Source organism: Tetrao urogallus, assembly GCF_951394365.1.
Source record: "Tetrao urogallus genome assembly, chromosome: 9".
NCBI lineage: Eukaryota > Metazoa > Chordata > Aves > Galliformes > Phasianidae > Tetrao > Tetrao urogallus.
Window position 1 is genome coordinate 19,590,626 of NC_136822.1, and position 15,180 is coordinate 19,605,805.

General features: G+C 44.6%; 1 protein-coding gene across 6 annotated transcripts in view; it reads left to right on the plus strand.

The window, feature by feature from the left end:
- The window catches only part of MECOM (MDS1 and EVI1 complex locus), a gene marked incomplete at both ends in the record, with an annotated part of 312,789 nt that overhangs the window by 208,504 nt on the left and 89,105 nt on the right, over nt 1-15,180 (plus strand). The gene's annotated exons all lie outside the window — the stretch shown is intronic.

The window sequence follows — 15,180 nt, forward strand, 5'->3', positions numbered from 1 at the left end:
TCTCAGAAAATGAAAACATGCTCTCAGTGTGCTATTCGATACTCGTCTCTGTATTTTAGAGGATATTTGGTGAAGAGCAAGTGAGCGAGTGTCTCTTGTATATCTACATGGAGAGGCTGTGTATTAAGAGACGACCTGCAGAAGGTTTGCTGATGATACAAAGTTCCACAAAAACATATGGAAGAACTTCTTTAGAGTGAAGGTGATGGAGCAATGGAACAGGCTGCCTAGAGGAGTTGTGGAGACTCCTTTGGAGATATTCAAGACCCATCTGGATGCCTACCTGTGCTACCTAATGTAGGCAACCTGCTTTAGTTGGGGGTTGGGCTCAGTGATCTCTAAAGGCCCCTTTCAACCCCTGAAATTCTGTAATCTGCTCCCAGATGTTCCTTTCCTAAGTCACTTTTCTGGTTTCCTTCACAAACCTTCAGTGCTCATGGAAACTAAGAAATGGATGATCTCATAGCGAGCATCTCCATCATTCTGGGTGTGTTTCCCAGCACTATGACAGCAGCAATCCTTCCACAGTCCTGAGTGAAGTGTCTCCAAGAAGAGAAGAAAGATCTACTGATGAGTTTTCTTCTGTGAAATGAAATACAGGGGGACCTAGATACGTGTCTCATTGCCACTGAAGTGGGAGACCCCATTGACAGGCAATTGGTGGAGGTGTTTTCCCTCTTCTCCAGGAGGGAAAGTAAGCAGCAGGAAGGGGAAGGGCCACAGTAGGCAGTGCTTTCACTCCCCAAACAGCAGTTTCCTCCTTATCTTTACACGTGATCTGGAAGCCTTAAAAATGATTGCAAATGCAGTGGACTTTTGAGTCAGGTCACATTCTGATGGACTGTAAGTTGGGAAGGCCACCCCCGCAGGCCAGGAGACCTCTACAGATTCTGCAGGATGACAGCAAGATGGCATTTTGCTTTCTGCTGTGGCATTTGTTCATGAGCTGTGGCTACGAGACCCATTGTCCCCCATGCCCATCTCCCTTAGAGCTAGCCCTGGTGCCTTGGATCTATGTGCTTGTCACCAGAGCTTCTGCACATAACAACGCAATGCATTGCAACTGCCTTTGAGGAGCATAAACAACCCCAGCACGCACAGCACCCGTGCTTCATATAAATATTTTCAAAAATTGAAGATTCAAATCACAGTGCAACGCAGTGCTGTTTATTTCATAGCATTATTTTTATTGCGGGATGACTTATATATAACCTTGAATTTCAAGTTCAGTGGAACAGGCAAACTATTTGTTTAGAGGGCAGGACGATTAAAACCTTTTTTTTTTCTTCCCTGTTTGAATTGGATAAAATTGTAATATATCCTTTACGTCACAGTAGCACCCTAGTGGTTATCATATTGCATTAGTTACATGAGTTTTCAGTGAATGTTAGACAGTATATACTACTTTCAGTAAATAGACCAGTCATGCTTACAGTTACATGGAAAACTCCAGGAAATTTGTGATGACATTCCCTGCAGGTTAGTAATTTGACCCATTATTTATATTGGTTTGATTTGAGCTTTAAAATAATCTGGTGAAACTAGATAAGGTTCAGCATTCTCCAAAAACTTTCTTTCGTACAAGTCAAGAAATGCTTTAGGCTAAATATTTTGGGATTTACTAAATTCCACCATCAAGAATTTCCTCCTTATACCTCAGATGAAACAGATAAACAAACAAATAAAATCTCCTGGAGTAAAATGATTATTTTTTACATCCACTGGGCACCAGCTCCTCTATTTCTGCCCACGGGCATCTCTGCTATCCCGCCCTGCTTGGCCATGCGTGGGATGCGGGCACTTTCCCAAATTCCATGTATCCACCAGAGATTTTGCACCAGGCAACAGTTAAATAAGGCCGCACACGTAACACGTGTCCATCCTGATTTTTCAGAGCTCTTAAGTATCTGCTTAAATTGATGCATATGCTTAAGCTTATCCCTGTAGAGTTAAGCATGAAAAGTATGTATTTAACCTTAAACATATGCTTAAATGCTTTGCTGAATGGAGACCATAAGGCCTAATCCAGTGATCATTTAAACCAATATCACATTATTTCGGTGGCTGCTGTGTGTGTCCATTCAGTGTATGAGTGCTGGAGACAGATGAGAAGAGGTAGCAGATGTACCAGTGCTCTTTTGCCATGGAGACTTCCATAGGCAAACCCCTTTTAATTTTAAGTGTCCTGCTAAGCCATTTTTAAACAGACAGGCCGTGTCAAAACATTGCTTTCTGTAGTGGCAGTACTGCAGTATCCTTTTTCCATTTTCCCATTGCATCTCACTGCACTTGCCCTCAGCATTCCTGCACACAGCATCTCATCTCTGTTTAATACAAATCCTATCTCGCCGTGGAGGAAACTATTTGTTCGCCCCGCAGATGTCTCATGGTTTGTGGTTTACTGACAACTCGGTGAAGCAGGTGACTTTCCAACTGGAAAAAAAAAAAGAAAATATAGCTCTTCATGCCACCTCCATGCCCTGGGACCCCTGGATGAGGGAAGCCATCGGGTGTTATTTCATTTGTTGACTGGTCAATGTTGGCTGCCAACGCCCCGTGACGCACAGAACCCGCCTGACCCAGGTGGGCTGTAAAAAGGTCTTTTGGCTTTTCCCCCGTCACCAACAGCTGAGTTCCTCACTGAGGAAGGTTGGCAAAATTTCCCTGATTCATCCCAAATAGCCGAAGGGATCACATATGTGTGTGTGTGTAATTTGAATTTAAATTAATATTTCTTTAACAATTTACAGCTTCTCTGTGCAGGCAGTGTAAAACAGGACAGGGTGTACATCACTGAGCAGACAGAGCTCCTACTGATGTCTGCAGCCTTTCGGGCTCTCGTTTGGTAGCAGAGAGGCACACCCCACGCTGTTGGACTTGTCATTTGTTCCCAGGGTGGGGAGATGCACACCAGTTTCCAGGCTGAAGTGGCTTTTGTGGCCGCATCATGAAGCCTTTAAATGGGCTGGTAATGGAAAAGCTGGCAAACAGTGCCAAAAGTGGCACGAAATGAGAAGCACGGTAAGATCTTGCAGCTTTCTAGGATTTTTATGGACAGTAAGTGACTTTGCCTGGTTGGACGAGAATTCTGCTTTTTGCATCCCTCTGGTTTGTGGCTGAACTTGGAAGTGAGGGACAGAGATGGGGCTGCTGATGCACAGCTGGGCCCTGCCACCTTCACAGTGGGGTCAGTGGCTCTGTGCCCTGGGATAGTGCTTAATACTTTGTTTTCTTTCATGGTGTTTCCTTCCATGGCAAGAAACATCATCACAGTATTAATGGTTCTTGATTTAATTCTCATTGAGTGGAAAGTGGTGGAATCACCATTCTTGGAGGTGTCCAAGAACCATGGAGATGTGGCACTGAGGGACGTGGTGGGGAAGGATTGGGGATGGATTTGGTGGCTTTAGTGATCTTTACCAGCCGTAATGATTCTGTGATTCTATGAAATTCCCATTAATTCTTTTGTATATGGATTGCCACTGAGCACTTCAAAGCTACGTCTCCCAGTGAGTAATGGAGGCTAATTTACACACGTGCGTAATTGCAGACACACTCTGGATATTGAGAGGGGTTTTGGGGGTTTCGTTGAGCTGTACAATACAAAGAGTGCTGGGCAGGAGATATACATTCAGATGCTTCTGCTCCCAGCAAAATCACCAGTTTCAAAGGGAATAGAGCTGAATTTTTAAAATGCCACAGTAAGAGCCCAATCCTGCCATCCCTGCTCACATGAGAAATCCTGTTGATATCAGGGAGTCTATTTGACTGATTAAGGACTAATTCTGTGAATAAGGATTTGCAGGAAACAGCCTTATCTCTTCTGCATACCACAGATCCTGGTCTCTAAAAGTGTTTGCTGTAAGCGCTTATCATTTATGTAAGTGCCCTTCAATGGACATTCATATAATGGGGTAAATATTTAAAAAGTGGTGCAGTGCTTTAGCTATGCAGGGCTGAAGGATTTGGCTGCTGCTGTCGGAGCTATAAAGGGGCCTGGGAACCTCCTGTGCAGGACAGACCTCAGCACTGGTGCCCTGTGAGTGGCATTGCAGAAATTCACCTCTGCCTAAAATACGGGTAAACATGGCTCAGAAATTAATGTGGTTGCTGAAGAATAAAATGTTGGCAGTGGTGTAGCTGGCTAGTAAGGGAAAGTTCAACCTTATAAATAACACTGTTTTGAAAGGAAATCAAGAGGGCAAAATATTTTTAGGAAATTCTGAATAGTGTGCTTTTCCCTACTATCCTTTTATCCTTTTCCTTCCTTCCTTCCTTCCTTCCTTCCTTCCTTCCTTCCTTCCTTCCTTCCTTCCTTCCTTCCTTCCTTCCTTCCTTCCTTCCTTCCTTCCTTCCTTCCTTCCTTCCTTCCTGCCTTCCTGCCTTCCTGCCTTCCTGCCTTCCTGCCTTCCTGCCTTCCTGCCTTCCTGCCTTCCTGCCTGCCTTCCTGCCTGCCTGCCTGCCTTCCTGCCTGCCTTCCTGCCTGCCTTCCTGCCTGCCTGCCTTCCTGCCTTCCTTTCCTCCCTCCCTGCCTTCCTTTCCTCCCTGCCTTCCTTCCTCCCTCCCTCCCTCCTTCCACCCTTTCTCCCTCCCTTCCTCCCTTTCTTCCTTCCTCTCTCTCTTTTTTTCTTACTTCTAAAAAAACTTTGAATAAACTCTTTTGCATTGTTTGTTAGCCACAGAAACTACAGCTAACAAATTATTGAAAACCAGGTGACGCCTTTGAAGAATTTTTAAATGAACCCTAACCGCAGCCTACGGCTACTTGCTCAAAGTGAAGAGAAAAAAAAAAAAAAATTAAGGTGAACTAGCCACTGTTACTAAGAGTCAATTGACAGAACACATGGGTCATTAATTTTGTGTCCTTTGTTTTGTCAGTTTGTTTTTGTGAGGCCTGGTAGAGAAAGTAAAACCAGTCAAGCTGAAAATTGTCTGCTCTGTAGCTGATTTCCCCTCCCAGCATGCCCTGACCCAGGGGAGGGGGCTGCGGGGCACCCGGCCCCTTCCTTCCATACAGAGCACAGGGGCTGGCGGTGGGGGGTACGAGGTGACCTCCTGGGGCAGGGCTGTGGTGTGTGCAATGAGGGGAAGGATCCCACCGTTCTTCTGGGCTGGGAGTCAGATCCAGGTGGAAGTTGGGAAAAAAATGCGTGGTCAAAAGGAAATAATAATAATAGCATAATAATAATAACACAATAATAATAATAATAATAAATACATACACATATACACTACATATGTCTATATAATCAAGTCAGCACTAATCCAGGCATCATGCCCCAGAATGGCTTCTCCAGCCCCCAAAGGGATGTGAGCATTTGTGTGTGCATGCACATCTTCAGTATCTCCGCTGCAGTGATCAGTGCTCTTGGGTGTTATGGGTTGAGGGGTGTCGGGGTGTCTCAGCCCCTGACCCACCAACTGTGCAGGGACTGGAGGCCAGGTCTCTGGCACAGACTCTGTCTGTCCCAGGCACAAGGAATGAGCAGTCTGCACCATTTTTTCCCTTAAAAGACTGAAGTAGCCAGTGGCATTCAGAGAAGGCAAGTATTACTCCTTTGCAGCCAAACCCCATAAAATTAGCATGCAAAATATTTCTTATGTGTAACAGCTATAGAGTGGATAATGGGCAGCAATCAGGTACACCATGCAGATGCTCTCAGTGTTTCCTTCCCAACCACGGGACACCTCCTCAGACCTTTGAGACCACAGACTCATGGAATCTTTAAGGCTGGAAAATACCGCTAAGATAATCCAGTCCAACCATCAACCCACCCCTGCCATGCCCACTAACCATGTCCCTCAGTGCCACATCTATCAGCCACCACCATGACTATAAAACTGACCTCTCCCAGTCTCTCTTATAACTTACCTAGAAAACAAATGTGAACGCAGAACATCGTTATAACAAATTAACTTGTTCATCAGTGCCTACCATGTTTGGGTGAATTATTGAATTCCTTCTCACTTTTGGTTTGAAACACCATTTTCTCTCATTAGATTGGTTGCCAGAAGTTGGGTGTTTGTGGGCTGGTATTATTGCTAGGACTGAGAGAAATTAGGAGATGTAATTTAGAAGTAGAAAAAGGGCCTATGGAAAATATCCATTTAGTGCTCTGTCAATAAAGACACCAGAAAAAAGCACGACTCTATTTGATTAAACGCTCTTGGAATTACATGAAATGATCCCTTTAACTCCATTATCTTAACAGTCATTGGGAATAAATTGCAATTAATTGAGTAGCCTTTAATCCAACAGTTAAAATTGATTTTGGCATTATCTTCTGGATGCTGGATGTCAGTAGGCAAGTGCTAAAAAGTTCTTTCTTCCTGTTGAAGGATTGCTAGCATTTTTGTTGTATAATTCAGTATTGATGTCGCTTAATATTTGTTTTTAAGAGACTAAAACAGTTTGCTGAATCACTTTCATGGTTCATTAAAGAAAAAGCTGCAGCTTCTGTTCTGACTGCCTAGATAACATTTTCAGATAAACACAATTTCCTGGAGTTTGTGGTTTTTTGTGTTTTTGTTTTGCTTTGTTTTCTCCTAGGTCAAGCCCAGAACCTTTACCTTATGAAACAGATTACGCTTTCAAAATATTGTATGTTAAGTGTGTGTTGTTGCTTGTTATCCATAAATCAGATACAGAGTCCTAATGCCCAAGAATGTTCCGTTTGCTTTAAGGAGAAATGTTCATTTTTATATAGGAAAAAAGTCTTGGCAGACAAGTTGGAAGTACCAGATGGAATAGGTTGCGCCACATGGATTATAAGATTTCCCCCCCCCCCCTCCCTTCTTATTGATGTCTTAAATTGAACATGTTCCATCTGTCTGCTCTCAATAATGAATGGTTACTTTTTTTTTATTGTAAAGGTAACAAATTCCATATAGAATAAATTAATTCAAGCATGTAATGAAACATGCTAGGAGTGTGTGTGTGCGTTGGAATTATGTGTAGAAATCTAATATAGTTCATGAACTGCAGCAGGTAAGACCAGTGGCAGAATTGACAGCTAAAATTTGCCATTAAGACAACGCTAGGAGAAGTTTGCAGTGAGAAGCTCAGGTCTGCAGAGGAAGAGAAGTGCAGTCATGCCACAAGTGTTTATTCTATTTAATAGTACTTGGATGTAGGGCTTTTCGTCTTGTCAGGTCCCCTTCTGGGGGTGTAAGCAGGCAGAAATGTGTGCTTTACCCACACAGAGGCCTCTTCACACCGCTGGAAGGAAGCGGACCATGATGTACAGTGGGCTCCAGGCCTCCCCGCGCCCTCAGAAGAGGATGAACATTGTGCTGTGAGGCCAAGAGCACATCTCGTTTCTCCTAGCTGGAGTCAGGCTGGGGGTACAAACTTAAAGCAAATTCAAATGCCTTGCTTAGCGCTGGGATGAGCCGCTGGGCTTCAAGCACTGAGATGGGGAGGGAGATACTCCATGCTGCTGCCCAGGGTGCGATGGACTTTCCCTTCTTTACTCCATTGTGGCTTTAGATGCCTTTGTCACATGTGTTGCTATAAATGAAGAATTAAACACAAAGCTTTAAATGCTTCAGCAGGCCCATTTTGCCGGTAAAAGTTGATTTTATTTTCATATGAATGCACAAATATATGCATTTGTGTTCTTGTATCAATGAATTTTAAAAGGCTGGCTCTTTAAACTTTGGGGAACAGTTGGTTTTGATTTGGGATGTAATAATCTTTTCTTTCTTTGACAAGGGTTTTTATCTGGAATTGGAAATTACTCTTTCTTTACTTACAGATAATTGATGCAGACCGAACTTGTTAAAGTCAAAACAAACAACCCGGTTCTTTATTACATGCTTATGTGCTTAGTCACAGACTTTATATTAGATTCTGCAAACGGCACAATTTATGCAGTGACATGTCGGAGACTTAATGTTGTAATTTTCCTGTTCCTAATGGAGAATTAAGAACCCAGAGAACCTCGGAGGTTCACATGCGCAGAATCCCCACTGCTGGGGTGCAGAGGTCTCGCAAAAATTTAGTAAGTGAGAAGGAGAACAAAGATTCTTAGTTGGGGGAAAAAATTGGATAGCCTGTGGCTGGGAAGCTGATTGGGACAGGTAGGCACAGTGGGGCGCAGGATAATGAGGCACATGGCAAATGTGATGCACAGATGTGAAGCCAACTGCAGCTCTGGTTCCAGGAGCCGCGCATGCCACGGCGCTGTGCCCCGGGGCTATGTCTACACCAGAACATTTGGAGCAGTAAACGACGGCAACATTAGGTTCAAATTAATCTATTACTCCAGAGCTGTGAAATGCTGGTTGCTTGTTTCGGAATTACATTGCCTCTGGGTGAAATGTTTTAGGTAGATTTTAATGCATGCTCATGGCTCGCAGAGCAGATTAAGAGGAGAAAGGGAAATTAGAGCAGTTAGGAGAGCTGTTGAGGTGCACATTTCTGGTTAAAGTATATGAAAAAAAGTATTCCATATTTCGCAAACAGGCCTGCTCTCCTGTTGGCCACCTGCTGCGACCGAAATATCCTACCCCATAATGAAGGCAGGTCTGCAGAAGCCCTGTAAATAGCTCAGAAAGCAGATAGAGGTGACGCTGGCCTTTCCACAGAATCCGGGGGCATTTCTTCTGCCCTGCTTGCTCCCACACCAGAGCCAGGTAGCTGCCTGAATCTCACAGCACGCTGCTAGGGTTAAGCAATCAGATCCGAGCTGCTTTCCTCTGTCCCTAAGTAGTCCTGGCAGAGCTGTGGCCCAAGCAGACCTTTATCCCAAACTGCAGCATGAGATGTTCTAAATCCTCGTCGATTAAATAAACTTCATTCAATCAGCGCAAACTGTTTGGAACTATCTATAAAGAATATATTTCTTTTACTATATTGTTGCTTTTCTTATAAAAACACTTAATTGAAATGCCTAAGAGCTGCCCGGCACAAAAGTCAATAAAAAGCCTAGAATAGAGTTTATAGGGGTTGTCTATGTACATAATTAAATCCTTCAGGCACTTTAAAACTCTGCAAAATAAATGGTTATGCAAGAATGGCCTGCTGAGAGAAGAAATGCTTGTATCAGCTTTAAGCAGCTGCTCTCTGCTCCTTGTTTCTGGGCTGGAATGAGAAAGCTATTAGGAGAGGGGACGACTGCAAGCCACATACAAATCATCTTTGTTATTGACACTTCAGGGAGTGCTTTATGGTGGCTGTCAGGGCCAGCGCTGTGCCCGCCCGGCTCAGCTGCCCCAACGTGCAAAGGAGACGTGAGTGACACGGCCAGCGTCAGCACCCAGCTCCCGGCGGGGCCTGGGAGAAGGGGCTGCAGCAGGGCCAGACCCGGCTCCGCCGGAATAACAGAGGTTAATTGCTTGCAATGGTCTATTATTGTAATAGGAGTAAAAGGGGAGGGCTTTGCTTAGATTTGATTTCACCGTTCTTTGGGGAATACAGATTGAGGGGGTGGGATTGTTATTAGGGGCAAAGGAAGTGGTGCTAAAAAAAGAAGAGTTTAATGAATGTAACCAATAGAAAAATTGTAGGTTTGTTTCTCCCTCTGGCCCTCAAAGTTATGATAAATGATAGCACAAGGAAAAGATAACCTACCATGAGAGTAAGATCACCAAGGCCAAATACTAAAACTCCCAGCTGACTGCCCCATACACTGCAGCCTCTGTTCGTGTTTATTTTTTCTGCTCACTCTTGGTTTCGTCAATCAGTATGATAGACGATAACTCCTGACTAGAGCAGCCTGTGTCCTGCTCTCTCACGGTGGGTAGCATGTTGTGGTTGGCGCCGTGCAGGCGGAGGATCACCCGCATCAGAAGCATCGGGGGATGAGGTACGGAGCAGCCTTCCAGCCGCGAGCCCCTGGGAGAGGAGCAGGCAGTGGTGTTATCAGCACGCGGCCGCGCTGCCAAGAAAATGACCACACATTAGTAGCTTTGTTTGGGTAGAGCCTGTGGGGGGGAGGTGGGGGGACGCCGCTCGTGAATTGAGACGCGCTCTTTCTGTGAAATCATCCCAGTTTCAAGTGTTAAAAGATAGCTTGTTCAAAAAGAAACCATACGCGGCTCGCCCGAGGTGAGCCCGCAAGAGGGCTCTGGGCATTTGTCACGCTGCGTCTGGGGCGGCGGACACACGGCTCTCTGGCTCCAGAAAGCAACAGGTTTGCTGCGGGCTGTGGAGCCCAGGGGCAGCCAGGCCTTCCCGCAGTGCCGTGCGTGGATGCTGCTCGCCGAGCATTTTTCAGCACAGGACCCATCGTGCAGCAGCGCTCATCGTCTGCCTTCCCCGCGCTGATACCTCCGTGTGCCTTGCTTGAGATTTTGCTGCTCCTTTGCTAATTAGGGCAAGCAGAAAGTGTGCTTCCCGTTGCTGAAACCTCAGCTTTTTATTTCGGTCCTGGCGGGGCCTCCAGGGCCGTTTCATTTTGGAGCCGAGAACACCCTGCCTCCCCCAGGGAAGGAAGTAGCCAATGCAAAATTCTTTTGATATCTTGTGATGTAACAGTGGTCAAACATTTCCTGCTCGACATTTTTTCCAATGTATTTGTGGTTCTTTTCCCAGGAACAAACGCTTCAGGATTTTGGTGGGCTGCGCTTTGCCAGGCGCTGCAGACAACTGATAAAGGCACTCAGAGCATCCGCAAGTGCTTTTTGGGAACAGCCCCGTGCGCCTTCCTGCCTGGTGTAGCTTTCTGAAATGAAACACATCTTTCCTCATTCTCACCCGTCTCTCCCTAATAACTGCTGCTCTGTGTCGAGGTGAAATTTAACACTAGAATATTAGTTTTATTCCAGCTAATTATGTTACTGCTCGTGAACCCTTGGATTTAGGGTTGGTCTGTTTCTAGTTATCCTGCCAAGTTTTGTGCTTGACGGAGGGGGTCTGTTTCATACTACTTGGCCTCCCAACCTTTGTAACCCCTGGTTTCCTCTCTCTTCTGAATCACAGGTTTATGTTCTCTCTCTCTGTGAAAAGATTGAAAGCTTATTCAAGTGCAAACTGACCAAAAAGCAGTAGTAATTTTTTAGTAGATCTTTTCTTATCAAAATATTTTTGCTGAAAAATAAGGTAAATGCATCTGTGATTGTTGATAGAAAGGAATCCGACCATTAATAAAAAGCAGAGAGGGATTTTTGAAACAGGGCTTCCACTGTTACAATGGAGACACTTTCTACTACTTTATTTAGTGCAACACCTGTGGCTGCTCACGTCGCTCGTGGCTGAAATAGTCCAGGTCTACACAGAAAAAAACTGCTGCTGTTTCATTAACTTACTTGTACTTTCTGTCAGTGCTGTAGCGAGGGCTCCTCTGGGAGCTGGTGAGCCCCGTCTTTCTGACTTTCTGTCGGGGCCGGTGAGCAGGGTCCTGCACTGGGGATGCTCTGAGCAGCGTGGGTGACCCGAGGTCCCATATGCGATGCGTGAGCAGTGAGGACCATGAGTGGGGTTTGTGTCCATACCTGGGGCATCCAAACTGGTCCCCTCGCTGTGTCCACACATCTGCTCCTGGGCTGGAGCTGTCACTGGGCAGAACAGGGAGTTGAATACTCTCTAATGATACTAGGAAAACCCTTTAGGTATCTGCTTCCTCATTGTTGCAGGAAATATACTTCAACAACTGAAATTCCTTGATCGAATTGCTTTGCGCTCCTACTTCCTATAAACGAGGCTCTCAGTGTTTTCAGAGGACAATATTGCTGCTTACATTGAACCCAGAGTAGTTTATCTGAGTGTCAACTGCTCCCCGTGTGCCCAGACCTCTGCCCTGCTCCTGCGGCCATTCCTGCCTCAGAAAGCTGATAACCACACAATTAGCGCCCACCTTCTTCCTACGGACAGCCATGCTACCTCCACGGGATGTGAGCAAATGTTTGCTAAATCTGATTTCTTTCTGCTATGCAAAGCTCCTGCTGGCTTTTAGTCAAAGCATTCCCAGCGCTCATTCAGACTGAGGCTTTATATATGGTGTCTAAAATTTATAATTGTCCATTCTACATGAAATACTGCTGCAGAGGACCTGAATGTAATATTTATACAGTCAGGCTACAAGAGATGTGTGTGTTCATTTAGACAAGAACTAATTCCTTATTTTAAATTCTGGGAGAAAGAGGAATGCAGATGCGCATCATAGCAGCCAGATTGTAATGGCTCTGCCCGTAGGAGAACCAGCCAAGGGTACTTTATTTAGTTTTGGATGGAAGTGGATCTGGAGCATATTCAGGAAGTTTTAAACAGGCAAAGAGAGCTCAGGTGCTTACAGTCTTCAGACAGGCCTCCCTGGACTCTTCCTCCTGGTTTCCATAAAAGCAAACTCCTGAGATTTATCTTGGAAATAAAACGAGGCATCTAACAAAATAATTTACTATCTGCTTGATAAATATATGGACACTAAAATGCTGCTGCACTGGTCATTGAAATTAGGGACAGGAAATGGAACTTCAGGGTCCTGACACCGTAATGAAAGAACTTCTGAATCCAAAGTGTGGGAAAAATGCTGCTTGGGCTCTTTATTACTCGGTTTGTGTAGGCGAGAAGCTCTTGAAAACAGGTTTAGTCACGAGAGAGCAACACAGATTTACTTACTTGGATATTATGTATATCCAGCACTTAAAATCAATTAATTGTCTTGACCAACCCTATTCAGTGATAAGCACTTCTTTCAGCTCATATTTCAATATGAGTTTTATTGGCCTTTTATAGCCCTGCTCAATTCAAACCAGAATGTGCTGGGGCTTTCCCACCCCTGGCTCCTCTGGGTCCAATTCTGTTTTTTCTTCTTCAAGATCTGATTCTGCTCCCATTGTGTTCAGGGACAAAACCTGCAGTAATGTCAGGAAGCCAACAGCCTTTGCTCCCACTGAGGCTGGTGGGAAGCAGAGCTGGGTAAGAATTGCCAGGTTGTTCTGTTTTCTTAAACAAAACAATCCAAACCCCTCTTGTTCCCTCTTAGAGATGGTCTGTCCAAGTAACCCTATTGTGAACCTGTTCCAGTCTGCATTTTATTCACTGTGTGTGACTCTACTGCTTGTAGTGTTACTGAGATCTCAGCAATGGGTTGTGTAATATAGTGAACAATCCCTTGCCTTAATTTATCCTAGATACACTTTGGCCCTTAGGAAGGTGTGCCTCTCTGATACCATGCAGTCATCCCTAATCAACCGCACCATGAGTCTTTCTGAGTCCCATAGGGTGAAGGAGGAGTTTCAGGTTTAAAACATATACCTTGCTATTTGTATTACTAAATGTCAAACAATTCCTACCCTTTTTGTTTACACACTTATTTTCTTTAATAAAATCACTAATGAAAGCATTTAGCAAATGCAGTGGGAAGATCCTCCTTTAAAACTCTCTGTTAACATTCTTCCCTCAACTCACACCAATTGATTTTTTCTCCCAATACCTTCTTCTTGACAATTCCAGACAAGCTGGAAGATAACTGAAAAACATATGAGAGAAGATCAGTAATAAATGCTGGTTGCTGGTGTTGAATAGTCTTCAGCATAGATTTGCTGAGCCAAGTGTGTGGTTGGGCTTTTACCAAAAGCTTTGTATGAGTGAGAAAAAGTCCCAGCAGACCAGACAATCTGTTTCCCGAATAAGCAAAAAAGGGGCTTGATCTCTCCCTAAAGATGCTAATGAAGAAGAGACTGCATTGCTAGAAATGTAACATCTATAATTTATTACTTTGCAAAATGATTTCGTGTTAGAAAGTCATGTAAGAACTGATCATCTACAAATGAAGCGTGTTTGTTTTGTGTGCAACAAGACATTTGTTCCATACAACGTGAAAGTTTTCACATTAAACTCTGCAATCTTTTAATATAGCCAAGGGAACACAAATATCACTCTCTCTGTCCAGATGCTTTCTCTGCATAGTCTTTCTTTCCATGAATTTAAAATAGTTTGCTTTCAAAATGTAAAATCATGCTGAATTCAAGTGACAGCATGCACTGGTTCATTACATTACGTGTCAGAGTAAATCAGTGGTCCCACAGCTCCTTTTTGTTAGAGATCTCATCTGCGATGGATTGGCAGATTGGCACTGCTTCTGTCTATCTGCCGTGTCACCTTGCTTCCTACTCATGTACAATTACTCTCTACATGAGCTGCTTTGGCCACTTGCTCTGTTTCCCTGCAGTACCAAAGAGAAGCTGCTTTGCTTTCAATGCACCAGACACCGAAACGTCCTCGCCCCTTGTCTACATCTTCCTTCTGATCTCTTCCATTCTCTCTGCCAAAAAGAGAAGGAGAGAACATGCCGTGTGGGGTTTGCTCTGGGCTAACAGTGTTGTTATGAGTTGTGCATACAGTGTTTGCATTTTTCACCTGCAGATTGCTGAACAGAATTGGGTGTGTGAGACAAAACAAACGACTAGACCATTAAAATATCTTCATGCTTTTACGTCATGCATGTATGAAGATACATGCTTGACGTTTCTCCAAAGACCTCACCCTCTAGTAAAACTACCACTCTTATGCGACCGTGGGATGTCAGTTTTGCTATGGCTGGAACAAAGGGCTGTCCATGGCCGTGGGGTGGGCTGGGCTAGCAGGGCTGGGCTCCCACATCCAGGCCCCTTGGGCTTCATTCAGCAGCAGCGTCTCACAACCGCTTTGTTTATTTGTTCCGCGATTACACGTATGAGCTTCCAGAATTTCTGAGATCAGAGGTCAAGTGAAAGGTCACAGTTCACAGGTCAAGTGAGAGGCTAAAATTTGTGAAACCAAGGAAATGACAGGACAGTGCCAAGTGAAAGGTCAAAAGTCAAGTGAAAGGTTCAGCATGGATGAAAGCGAGCAGCCCTAATGCCGGTCGGACCACACACCCAAGCGGGCCTGTACCAATGTCCTCAGCATCATAATGCAGCTGAAATTTCATACCCTGGCATCAGCCCCAGCTTGGGAGATGGACCGAGCACGCACTGCTCAGATCAGTGCTGTCTGTGGTGCAGTTTGAGGTTAATTGATGTTGATTCAATCTTGGGCTGGGATAGATAATGATGGTGATGAGGTCTGAGTTTTTCTCCCAAAATTTCCATTGGTCTGGGATGAGTCAGAGTCAGGTCCTCTCCTCTTGCCACAACAAATAGGTCTGGGTTTATGGCTCTATTATGAGTCAGTGTCAGCTTGTCCACCCCACCTCTTCTACTTCTGTATTTACACATGAAGCCATTCTTGTGTGCATGTAAAGTAGATCAATCACA